Source organism: Rhodnius prolixus, unplaced genomic scaffold (assembly GCF_049639745.1).
Source record: "Rhodnius prolixus isolate KJV_2025 unplaced genomic scaffold, Rpr scaffold_1, whole genome shotgun sequence".
NCBI classification, from domain to species: Eukaryota; Metazoa; Arthropoda; class Insecta; order Hemiptera; family Reduviidae; genus Rhodnius; species Rhodnius prolixus.
The window spans coordinates 61,101,254-61,114,864 of NW_027411581.1; the positions used below are offsets into that span (position 1 = coordinate 61,101,254).

At 31.1% G+C, this 13,611-nt stretch overlaps 1 protein-coding gene across 7 annotated transcripts in view; it reads right to left on the bottom strand.

Moving 5' to 3' along the window:
• Nucleotides 1-13,611, bottom strand: part of LOC141450661 (uncharacterized) — a 249,567-nt gene that overhangs the window by 222,806 nt on the left and 13,150 nt on the right. For 2 of the 7 annotated variants that reach the window (XM_074121326.1, XM_074121317.1), the window contains exon 1: nt 9,976-10,117. The exons of the other annotated variants lie outside the window; for them this stretch is intronic. The gene's annotated coding sequence lies outside the window, so the exon portion shown is untranslated. Of the gene's footprint in view, nt 1-9,975; nt 10,118-13,611 lie in introns of those variants that run through there. 7 annotated transcript variants of the gene reach the window in all.

Genomic DNA, 13,611 nt, shown 5'->3' on the forward strand with positions numbered 1-13,611 from the left:
TTAATGTATGTTCAGCTATTACACGGATGAGCAAGCAGTGGAAAGAAACTTTTTAACAGGTAATTCTCTCTCTATTTTTTTTATGAATATAAATAAAACAAATATTCAAGGATATATGAGCTATTTTTCCATTCAATTTAATATTTGAAAGATCATAATTTAAAGAAATTCAAAGATAAATAAAGGTTCTTTGTGAACCGTTCCGAATCCAAAAAAAAATTGAAGAATATTTACTCGAGCAGATGAGCATTAACTTGATAATTAATTGATAGCATTGTGCAAATATTTTTGCTAAATTTAACGCAGAAGTTAAACATTTACTGGGGATTTGTCGATATTCTCTTTAACTTTCCAATAGAAGTGTTTATTCTTACCTAATTGTCGAGTGCTTTTGAGTAAAAATGTATTCCTCACAAATCACCCAATGACTTAAATTGAAAATTATATCTCATAATAAATTTAACTTAACTACACGATACTTTGTTTCAGATAGTGTAATTGATTTAGCCTTCAAACACTAATAGTAGTAACTACTAATCCCAATAAACAGACTGTCAGATAGCTCTTCCATAATCGTATATAGTATTCCATTATGCTAGATATACATCCTTTATTGATTAAATGCCCATAACTTTAGCATTTGTTGATTTATCCAAATCTAATTTTGCAATATTTAAACATTTTACTAAAAAGAAAATTAGTATGTATTTGTTTTAGAAAGGCAAAATGTCATATTTATCGTTATATTAAAATATCTCTTTTAAACAACAAAAACTGATCGGAATTCTCACTCATTCAAAAATTTCAGTAATTTAAATTTCATTTCGAATCACAAACAAGAACCAGTTGTTGGATTATCTTTTGTGATAATCTTTCGAAGAAGGGGTTGGAAAAAGAAGGTGTTTTGGCACCTAAGGCTAAGGGATTAGTTATTACTACTGGCCGGCTCCCGCCATTCCTGGCGATTCCTATCCGATCGTCTGAGAGAAATAAAACGTTTATTTGAAAATTTTTTGAAATGAAAATCCGTCCAAGTCCTAGTTCTGTGGAATGATGAGTGCAAGCGTCACTCTAGTGTCATTTTCGTATAATATTCGCTTTAAAAATAGTAAAATGCCTGGAATAGTTTTGGAACATATTTTGAAATTCGAAGTTATAAGAAAATGTATAAGTTAAGACCTTGAGAATTGTAGTAAGTTAACATCTTATATTTTAAATCCTTGAAAGGAAATGTTTAAATAGTCTGCGTTAAAGTTTAGGCTATTCTATATTAAGGTTAACTAGCCTTAAAAAGGAAATCTAATTTAGATCATGTAAATTAATAGAACAAGACAAAAGATGTAATGTATCATCAGCAACATAGCTCATATACGTACATAAACGCAAGTATTTGGTTGTGGAATTTACTGTTCGAACAATGTTTGTAAACTCCCATACTGACACAGGCAGACCACATACACACAAAACTAAGTTTATACATATTAATATTACGTCTTGACACATATTAATACAACGTCTGGTAAGATGCCATGTAGAATACCAATTGTGGCACACTTAAAAGTCTCTGATCTAGCGGATCTATGTATCTTAGTTCTAGATACATAATTGGGATCTTCCTCAGCATTACAGTTGTGCTAAACCATAATTAATGTTTTATGTCTATTTTTTACTTTTTCTTCTTAAAGTTAGTGAAAGTACTGTGAACAAAGGTTTGGAATTGTGCTTTTATCAGAAATAAGTCAAGTCAAGAAGTAAGAATGACTTTTATCAGAAGAATTAATGTGCATAGCATTGAAATTTAAATTAATGAATGAAGCGCATTGAAAGTTAAGAATTGTTGAAACAAATTCGGACTTACGAAGTTTGTCCTTAATATTAGCTTTTTTTTTCATTCAGTTTTCTAAAAGAACTTTTCTGAGAATTTTTGCGTAATCTTTAGCTGGTTAAATGTACAATATTGGCCGAATGATGTGATAACATTTACTTGTTATTTACTTAAATGACTCGAGTTTGTTTCTCGAGTATTGATAAGAATTAACACACTAGCTGTTCATCGACATTAACAAGTAGGAATTATTAACTGTAATTATTGACTCTTATTGAAACATGTAAAGTTTCAATTTGGTAGTTGGGCTTAGCTCCGCCTGAAAAGTAGGCGACTACTTCTCTTTACTTTATAATAAGTTCCAGTCGATCACTTTTATGGAAACTCCTAAAAATTAAAGGGAAAGAAAATAAACTAAAACCGGCAGATGTACAATGCTTTATCAACGAGCAAGAGGAAAGTACTACAGTCTGCTTAACACTCGTGATGCACGGGCTTATCTATATCTACTTTACGACTACATAGTTAACAGCCAGATAAGAACATTTTACCTTTCATTTTCTTTATATTAAATATATCTGTGACCAAAATTTGATACATAAATGTACCCCCCAAAAAAAAGTGAAATATGCGAAATTTTTCCTCAATTTCTCTTATATAGAGAAGCAGTTATTGTCAAGTCTTATTGTCAAATGAGAAAAAACCCAGCAAATCTAAACTACAAGCGGGTAGATGCAAATTGGTGAGATCTGTAAAGTTTATTGGATTGAACGTTTGTTTATTAATATTAATTTTATTTTTATTTTTTGGCGCATCGACAGTTAAGGTCATTAGCGCCCGTTGGGTTATTATTAAAAATTTACTACCGCTATGAATGAATTTCTACTGAAGTTGAGCAAAATTTTGTTCAGACTCACATGACTGTGAAAGGGACATTATCAGATGTAGGGCTACTGAATTACTATAAAATATAACAAATCTCCATTCATAGAAAATAGATAGCTTTGATCTTCACTTTGCACTTACTAATTAAATAATAATTTTTGTGTGTTTTTTTCTTGTTAGGTACAAGTAAATGAACATTAAATTAAAATTAAGCCGTCTGGTACAACAAGTTTCAGACAAATAGCCCTGACATAAAAACTGTAACCGGTTTATTTAATAGCCATAAGCTTGCTGCATAAATTAGTTGAAGAAAATTGAATAACATTTGCTATTCCGCAGACTTTCATAGACTTCCGCTATTCATCAGATGTGGGATGTTGCAAAATCTCTAGTTGTGGAATCAATAGATTCTTCAGGCTCGCAAGGTTCGAAAGCATGAGTTGCCACTTGGCAAAATGGCACGACGCGTTCGTTAAATCCATCGTAACTAGAATTACCAATCAAACATGTCGTACTGCGATGTGTGTAATCTTATGGATTGCACCAGTAGACGTTGTACCTAACTATTATAATAATAATAATAAAATGAGGTCATTTACTTAGAGATAGTTTTAATAATAAAATAGCTCGAAAAAAGCAAAGCTACATAAGATATCCTAGATTGCATTTTCTAAAGCCTCAGCTTTAATATGTAGTTAGAAGTAAACAAAAGAAAGGAGGTGTATAGTGTAGAGTCTTGTCAAATATAATCAAGATTGGAAATCCAACTTTCATATTACTGAAACCAGTTTTATATTTTTTTTATATACAGAGATTGCGTGCATTTAGTGATTTTATTTTATATAGAGGAAGCAATATAGTAAAAAAAGACTATCTTTCTTAAAATATTGTTTGGAACATGTGGCGATGTCTCCTCTAAACAGGCACAAAGTTATTTTGCATGCAAAATATAAGGTATTAAATTTGCTGAATCTTTATTTCCATTTTACGAAGACATTTACTTTTTTAATTTAAGGCGTCAACATCTGAGCTCATCCGTCGGCGCCCGAAGACCTCTCAGTGCATTGCCACTCTTCTAGCAATGTTCTCTCATAAGAGACAATATTTCCCATCGCTGGGCAGTTAGTGAGAAGCTCCTAGAAAGAGAACTTCTAACAGTAGCTCGCCTGGAATTGAAACCCGGAATTAGTGGTTTACATGGCGCTACAGAGGTAATTCCTTTTCTTATTGTATCATTATCGCCATTAAAATAATCTTGTAGATTTATCATTACCTACAAATTAAATAGTCGGAACTAAATAAAAATAAAACATAAATACGTCGTCATTTATGTAATGTTTATTTCAAAAATATGCAAATATTTTCAATTATATTTCTAAAATAATTACGTTCTGCTAATTAATTATAAAATTATCTATAAAGAAATATTAGAATATAATTTTAATTATTATCACATTAAAAGGTAATAAAAGTTGTTTATAAGAAATTGTTTTTCTTAGAGATAATCTTCCGAGCTCAAGGATGGACTTATCATCGTAAACTAATTTGTTTCTAAATCAAGATAAGCATCTGATTTGTAGCAATATTTTCATTTTATTGCATTTGATGTATCATATCGTGTACTCATTTCGGTCAAACACAGTTATTTCAATTTATTTGCAAAATTCAAATAAAAAAGAAAAACAATAATTCAAGGCTATTTTGCACTACTTAAAAACAAATTTTAAGAAAGAGGCAACGTTTATGCTTGAAAAAAAACTTAATTCAAATTTAGTTGCCGTGCTCAACAATTTGAGGCACATTTAGTGTTCAAATCGACCTTCTTTTGACCACAATCTCGTTATTTGAAGACTTCTGAGTCCAAAAGTATGAGCGCGTGTAATTCAATGACAAATTTAGGAGAAGTTTTGGTAACGTCACCAGAGAGTTAGCTTTAATTAATCAACATGTAATTTCTGATTTACCGTAAAAATTACGTTTCATTGGAAGCTTTTGAAATCTCAGCAAAGGATATATTGCACACGCTGCGGAAATGCAAATTTAAAAAAAAATGACAAGTAAAGTGCATGGTATAGTAAATAATTGTCACATTCAGGAATATTAAAGAGGTCACAGTATTCCATAAAAGTATTGTTATTTACGTCATATGGTTTTAATTGTCATTAAATACTTTGAAAGTTTACATGGCCCGCTCCATGATAATGGTTTATATCTGGTGGCCGTGGAAAAAATGAGTCATAACTGGGGCCTAGGTTATTGATTGGTTCGTTCTTGCTGATGTGTTACAATTTTTGTTTTTAAATTTGAAATAAATTTTTTTAAAAATAAAAATCAGTTAATCATTAATTTACGAATCATACAAAATATAATTGTATCTTAAGGAAGTTTTTTAATACTCTCAGTTTCTCTTTGCGTTTAATAATCACATATTGTTGGCAATCGCACTAAGTAAATTTTAGGTAAGAAATAAGCTCAGTCATATGTAAATAAAATTGATCCTTATTCGCGTTCTTTTCGAAATCTCTTTATTTTACCTTGGTCTAATGTTGCCACACAGCTTTGAATTCAAACTTCAGCTTTTATGCAAACATATGAATATTCAGTGCTAATCATTGACATATTTATTAACAGGCGATAATAAGGTCATAATAGTAATCAATAATAATTATGAACATATCAGTTATATTTATTTTCTGGAACGCCAAATTGCGCATTAGGTTTTTATTTTTATCAGTTACGCTTTTACTAATCTAAGAGAAAGTAAAAAAAGATTGTGACAGAATTTTGAAAATCATTTTTCCTTGATAATTCTTGTTTTGGGATTGCAAGTGAAAATTTTTTTTAGAATACATATTACATATATGTAAAAATATATTCCCTAATAACCTTCAACTAAATTTAAAAAGGGAAACTTATTAACAACGATTTTTATAAAATATTTTATTTTTGAAGAAAAATTCAAAAGCAGTCCTTAACAATTGAACCACAAATTATAACAATGGCTAGTGCTGTACTTCAATTAATTATTCTGTCGTTTTTATTAAATTATGACTGATCACGTTGTAAAAATAAGCGTGCTCTCCGATGGTTTCTTTCAAAATATTTATACTAATTATTTTAGTAAATAAACTTGGTAAGAAGAAATAAAAATAAATTCTAAACAATTTTTAAAAAACACATCTATTTAACTTGTTGATTTTTATGTAAATTATATATATATATATTTTTTAAAGTATTGATCTGTTGAGAATGGCGTCATTTTTTTAAATTTGAATTTAAGCCGATGTTAGACGTCCTTCTATACATAATTTGTGTTTGTAAATGAACAAAGTAAGAGATAACTAAATCATAACGGGAGTACTTTAAAAAAACATTAAATCACAAATAAAAATCCTATTCGAATTTTAAAGCAAAATTTAAAGCTTGATATAGCTTAGGATATGCCATTATTGTAAAATGATTAGTTTTTCAAACAATATATTTTTTGTTTTTCTGTATGTAGAGAAACTCTACAATTAACGAAGAACACTCTTTGAAACCTTACTTGCTTTTTCTGGGCAATCATTCTTCAGAGGTCATTTATATCCTACAAAAGTTCGAAACCTTTGTGCTTGGAGGACTACGAGAGAGAAATGTAAGTGATCTGACAAATGTAATTGCTCAATAATGAATTAGAGAACTTGGCTACAAAGCTACCATAAAGAGGCAAACATAGTTACACATAAACACAGAGAAAACCGTCACGTTAGGATCATCTTAGGGGGGAAAGAAGTAACGTTAAGAGGAAGTTCCTATGGAAACTGCAAATCTTAAGAATCCCTTTAAAGTAGATAACTAAGATAAAATGCACAATATTAACACACTTAGATAATATTAAGAGGCGTTAAAAGCATGATCAAATTCCAAATTTTATGAAAATCAATTAACCGCTTATTTAGGAAAAAAATTCCGAATTTTCATACAGCACAGCGTCCATTTTGTAAATTGGACACTTTTTTTGAAATACTTTTTTTCTGGATAAAAATTTCTTTCAGAAACCCTGAGCTTTATTACTGCGATTCTAATGTTGAAACTTCCATTCCGAAATTGATTGAATAGGTTATGGTGGAAAGAATACTCCACATTTTTTTTCACGGCTATCTCTCTCTTTAAAAATTTGCAAATAAAACAGGCAATTAAAGTGAGCAATAGTTGTTTTTTTTTAATTGTTTACATCATAGTTAATAATTACTTGAATCACTGAATAGTGTATTCCTTCACTTTTCCTCCTTGATCTTTGCTTGAGTCAATTGGTAAATACTAATTTTTAATTTAACTTTGTTTTGACATTGATCACTATTTTTACGAGGTAACATTAAGTTAAGTATTATTATTCATGTATGTAGGTTGTTGATATTTGGTAAAAATTATTATTATTTTTTTTTCTTGTTGCTAAAAAGCTCATTGAAGTATATAAACGCTTAGATCCTTGAATACACATATGTAGAGACCTTGAAAACATGGCAATGAAATATACCGAACTCTTGTTTGTTCTTTTGTATGAGAAACTGGTTATTGTTGGGAAAAACACAGCATATTTTTAAGCATAAAATAATTGCAAGAATTTACTACATTGGGACGTGTATATCTTCATTAAAGAGCTGTAAAATAACGTCTGCCATATTTATTAAAACAAAATAAAAATAAATGCAAGCCTGTTTTTCAGGCGGACTTTACGTCAAACCTTTGGACGAAGTTTGAAAACTGACCGTACTATACAGATTTTATTTTATTAAATAAACTCTATGGCTAAACCAGGAATCAAACCCAGTACCACAATACAGCTTAGCTTTGCGGGCCCGTCACTAACGGCTTAGATTTTAGGGTGCCTGAAAAATATAATTACGCATGTCCAAAAAATGATCTGTGAATAGCCATAATTCTCTCAGTATTAGTTTATTTATGTTATGTAATTTTTTAGGCGCGTTAATATGTAAGACATTAGTGCCCGGTGACTTTTCAGAGCACTGCCGACAGACATCATTGGTCAGTGATCTTATAGAGGCTCCTAAGAAGAGAAAATTTAAGGGCAGCGCGCCCTGAATTTGAACAAGGGTTATATCGTCTTGCTTAGTCTTAGTCGCGGTATCAACTAAACTAATCACTTCTCATTAAGATTATGTCTAACGTGCGGTGAAAATATGAACATCCTTGGACACTTTCGTACGAGCTGATAAAAGAACTGTTGGTTATTTTCCTTTTTTATAACCAGGATGTCTCAGTGTCGAAAGTATGAAATTTGAACTACCTGAGATTATCCAGTTGTTGATTATGTTGATCACGGGTAGACACCCACCCACAAACATTGACAAACCATTTTAAAAAAGCAGAGCTCAAAATATACATATATTCCGTGTTAAATAAATAAACTAAAACTACTGAAATATGAAAAAGAAAAGTTTCCATATAATTTTTATTCCGAACATTTTGAAATTCATTAAATATTTGTATTTATTGGTTATCAGAAATGAGTGACAGGAATGTAACAAACTGTCAATATTATTTTTATCTTACACGTTTCTTTTACTTGTATCTATTAACAAAGTAAACTCTCATTTTACCTCGTCTCACTTCTTTTTATTTAAATCATATTGTCCTTAATTTTAGTTATTGATGTGACAATTTATATTTGAATGTTTGTACAGTTGATTTTAGTAATGAATTATTTACAACAATTGATATTTAAGTTAACGGAGGTTGGCCATTACACGATACATAGCACTTGTCTTAAAAAGTAGACTGCCTTAAAAAAAATAAGCCAGAAAAACAAAAACTTAGATCCAATGGAGTAAAGCATAAAATGCTCGTATGATAATATATATTAGATAAAACAAAATAACTTGAAATCGGAAGAACTACATATAAAAAAAAGAAACTTCATGTCAGATTAATTAAAAACGTCATACATTATTACGCTGATTGGATGCGTTGCAATAAATAAGACTGTTCTACTTTTCGATAGATGCCATTAATACAAAGTTAGAAAAGTAGTGAACCAGGAAAAAGACATTTATTCTGCTTGAAGCCCTGATTGTAGCTAACTATTGTCTGAGAACCCAGTGAGCTTTTATTTTGGAAAATCCACAGAAGTTCTTCAAAATAAACTATTTTTGTGAACATTTATAGTTTTTTTCATGTTCGTTTAGTTTGAATTGCTGACCTTAAATTAGGTATTCTGTAACTAGAGAAGCATATTCATTTTGCAACTATTTGCCAACATTTGTGTTTTCCAACGTACTACAGTTTTCAACTAATAAGTTGAAATTGAAATAAATTCCTGTTAGTAAAACCTTTTTGGATCTTTCTTTCTTTTTTTCTTTAAATAAAAATGCTTCTAATAAAATTTGTCAACCAGAAAACGAAGTTTCAAACAAAAGATAAGATCTTTTCAATAAAAAACACTTCTTAAAAGTTCAAACAAGATCAATGAAAGTCAAAAAATTATTAAAAAATGTCGAACAATCACTTGCTTTCTTTCAAAAAGTGACTTCTACAAGATGTTAATATTGTTTCCTTTCAGATTCTACATTAATGTTTTCCTGTTTCGTTAGAACATAAAGAAGGATATATAAAAATACATAAGTTGTGAAATAGGTCATAGTGATTCCACATAAGCATCCTTCATTTTCTCAAGGTAGCTTAAATTTTGAGGTGAATTCCTTGGAAAAAAAAGGGGGGGAAAGGAAATGACTTAAATAACAGGTGTCCTCTTTTAAATTGAAATTAGGGAAGGTATTACCATATTCATAAAAGGAAAAACCTGTATTATCTTTAGTTGTGAGGTCAAGAAATTGATTTACTTATTTTTGTACGTCAAAAGTACAAGGTTACTTGTGTTAAAGATAAATGTTATTGATTAGTGCACGTTAATTATTATTAAATAAAATAAAAAAGAAAAACTTTCAAAAATACTACGCTTTTATAGTTGAATAAAAACTAAATTGGCGTAAAATAGAGGATTATGCAATGTGATTAGTTAGGCAAGGTCGTTTTTTTTTTTTTAATTTTCTTTCTTTTTTATTTTTTATTTCGGTAAAAGTGATTAACTTTTTTCTAATTAAAATTAAAAAATTAATTCGTTTCTTTTTTTCAGTGGTTTATTGCACATTTTACTTCAGTGAGAAGATCTTCCAACTTATTTGGTGATAATCTAAGAGGAAATTGGAAGGTATCACAGTAATATACTCAAAAATAAAGTTGATAAAAATTATATTAAAAATTCTTACCCCTAATGTTACATAGTGAAGATGTTGGTTCACTTCCAGGTAGCGCAAATAATTTTTAAACATTAACTACGAACGAAGACAAAACTTGTTATTTTGAAAATTAAATATAAAACTGGTTTAATTAATGAATGTGAAGGAAGAAGGATAATGTTAAAAGTGCGGCTAAAACACTAACGACTGGCTACTTCTGCAGAACTGGATAGTTTGTACAGGTTTGTCTGTTTGAAAGGTAGAGGGGATGATGGCCTCTACAGTTTTATACGTAGTAAGTGGGGAGATATACCGGTGATATCATCTGATAAAGAAAAGGGAACGCTGCATTTTGTAAAAATTTTCACTGACTAACAGAGGGCGCTTGTACCCTCAAAAAAAAAGAAAAAGTATTTTGGAAGAAACGCCCACATTCTAATACAAATCCTTTTGCAGTCTGATCTCTCCACACACACACTCTCTTACAGCATTTTCTTGAAACTTGAAACTTTTGCTGTAAAAGATCGTTGACTTCAATATCACTCATGATTTTGGCCGCTATATAGCCAAAGCTATACACCCTGTTCTGGGCAACCCAGCTAATTGCCGGCGGACCTTTCCGCTTCCAGCTCAGATCAAGCTGCTTTTTGTGCTCTTATTTAATTTATCAAAATTAATTCATAGAAATCGTATTTAAATTATGAAAACAGTAATACATTGGGTACTCACATTTCACTAAAAACCTGTCTTCTACGAGTACTTGTTTCTATTCTTTCTGCCCAGCGCAGTCTCCGTCCAGTTACCTCCTTCTCAGCTTCTCTACACCTTGCTTTCCCACTTCGTTCTTTAATTCGCTTCAAATTTATTGGGTACCATTACAGAATTCTTAAAGCACCATTTATTATCACCATGCGACCACACCGTTTGCATTTGCTCCCTGTTATTGGTTTATCTATATCTGATAACCCTGTCGAACTCTTACAAATTACCTTCTGTTGATGAATGGATAAAAATCAACGAAATAGAAATCGTTCACCTTCTTCTTTTAATTCACCAAGCTTGTGGCACAGAAGTACTCTATGATTAAAGAGAGAGTGAATCTCAATTACACTCAAGCCTTTCTAAAATTACTGAGTACATCAGTACCATTAACTTAGTACCACTAACTGAGCATAGTTGAGAGCATACGCACATGATGGTAGATTACTCTTGGTGACTGGTGCAAGACATTCCTCAGTGCTGCTAATTCGCCAAGTTCAAATGTGGCAACTTTTTTATGTGTTTAACTTTATTTTTACGCAATATTTACGGTAAATACTTTTTTAAATTATTATTGCATAGCATTTTTTTCTTTTTTAAATTAAGGTGCGTCAACATCTGAGGTTGGCTCCCGGAACTTTTTTCAGTAAAAATTTTTCAGAAAAAGAAAATCTAAGGGCAAAGCGACTGGATTTGAACCCAGAATCTCCGCGTTGCAATTCAGCATACATAAACCATTCAGCTAATCCCTTTTCTGTATTGCCTTACTTTACATGGACATTTGGATTTTGCGTAGTAGCAGTAACAATAATAGTAATAATAAATAACGATGATATAAAATCTTAATATCATGTATTCATCTATAATTCCTCCAACCATCGATATTCTATATCTTAATAAGCATCCTCTACCATCTTTAAAAGCTATCTGCACATTCTTATTACTATTATTGCGTACAATGCAATGCGGTTGTAAACTGTGAAAGTCGTGATTGGAAAAGTCAGTGGTCAGTGGCATTCGATGCGGTAAATTGGTCTTGTAAGTTCTTTTGCCTCCTCGTGAAGTAATGTAGTGAAGGTTCATTATATTTAGGGTGAAGGGACCAGTAATTGACTGCTTAAGAAAAAATTCGAGTTTAAGATAGAATAACTTCCGTTATTTTGGCTCCAGGTGAAGGTTGTAAAATTGTACCGCTCCAGTAGGATGTATTTTATTTTATTAATATTTTAAAAGCAGTAAATTCGATCTTTATGTCAACCAAAAATGATTTTTTTTGGAAGTATGTCAGTGACCCAGTAATTGACATACCGAATTTTCGGTGGAACCAGTGTTTGACATGGGGTGGGACCAGTAATTGACATACAAATATATTCATGAAACGACATAAGGTATGCATTCAAAATCACTTTTAAATCTAAATAAATCACCTAAATCACTTTTTCAATTGGATTTATAACAAAAATTAGTCTTATTCATAATTAATTACAATCAGTTTTTAAATTGGCAAACCTAAATAATCTAATATTTTTTCAACATTGCCCTTTTTTATGCAGTTTTTGACGATCAACCCTTACACAACTGTCCTACCGGACAATTTTAATTAAGTCTAAACCAAGACAGGTAATTTGAAGAACAGCCCTTACTTTCAATAGTACCAAGGAGATATTAGCTAAAATGCTTGTTAGATCGTACACAATGTCTGTCGGCTCGCTTTTATCTCTTTCTCTCAACTCTTCCGCTCTCTTATCCTTTCAAGTTTCCGCTAAATATTTTGTTACTTAAACCCTTTTTTGGGAACTTTTTTGGTTCTCACTTTACCAAACTACCCTCTCTACTTCCGATTAGACTATGTGGTCACATCCTTGTTTCATTCATTCCGCCTATAACGCTGCTACCGATGGCATCTACGCGTCTTTGGGTTCGAGTTGTTGGTGCTTTCTAGTGAACCAAATTTCTCCTAGCTTCCCTTCTTTTGGAGCGCTTCGCTAATATTTTCCACAATCTGTGCTGCCAGTGTCATTTGCTTCGAAACCAAACTATCTGAATGTAATTCATTCTTACTTTCTGCATCTATTCAGTATTTTATTGTTTATTATTACTGAGTTACCTCTTGGGCACATGTATATATACATTGTGTGCACGTTCATCGCGTCCCGCAACAGGTTGTAAGCATTCGCACTTATAACAGTAATAAATAAATGAAACGTCAATGAAGAAACAACTAGATTAAAAAATATATATCTGTTATTGACTCTTTAACTTGGAAAGGATAGGTATTAATATACACATACCTACAAATAAACCACTGATATTCACATAACTAGGTAACCAATTGACAAAAATATGTGTTATTAAAATAGGCACACCATAAAAGAAAAAATGAATGAAAAAACAAAATATTCTTTCGGAATACATAGGAAATGAACATCATAATATATCTTACGTAATTGATAATTAGCCACTTGAAATCACAAGCCATTTGAAAACCTCACACATCAACGGTTTTATTAAATTGGTAACGTTCTCCATAAAGTAGTAAAGGGCGATCCAACCTTCACCTATTTAGGAATTAAAAATGGTTTTCATACCGATTTCATTTTTTTTTAATACAGTTTAGCCTATTTAGCCTATGGGATGCTATATATTCGTCTTCGGTCAACATGTCTGTTAATTGGTAAATACAATAGATCTTACAAACATTTTTATGTTATTAATGTGTAACATCACAAAGTCACCAACTCTCCACGTATGTTTGATTTCGCACCTGGTACTTCTCTTGAGGGAGCTTCATTTATCCCCTGGCCGTTTTATTTGATGGAATTCTATGGTTCAGCCATTTCCTCCCTTTCTTCTTTGTCATGTGGCTAGGACCCAAAACTGAGGGAGAATGAGAGATTTTCCAACTCC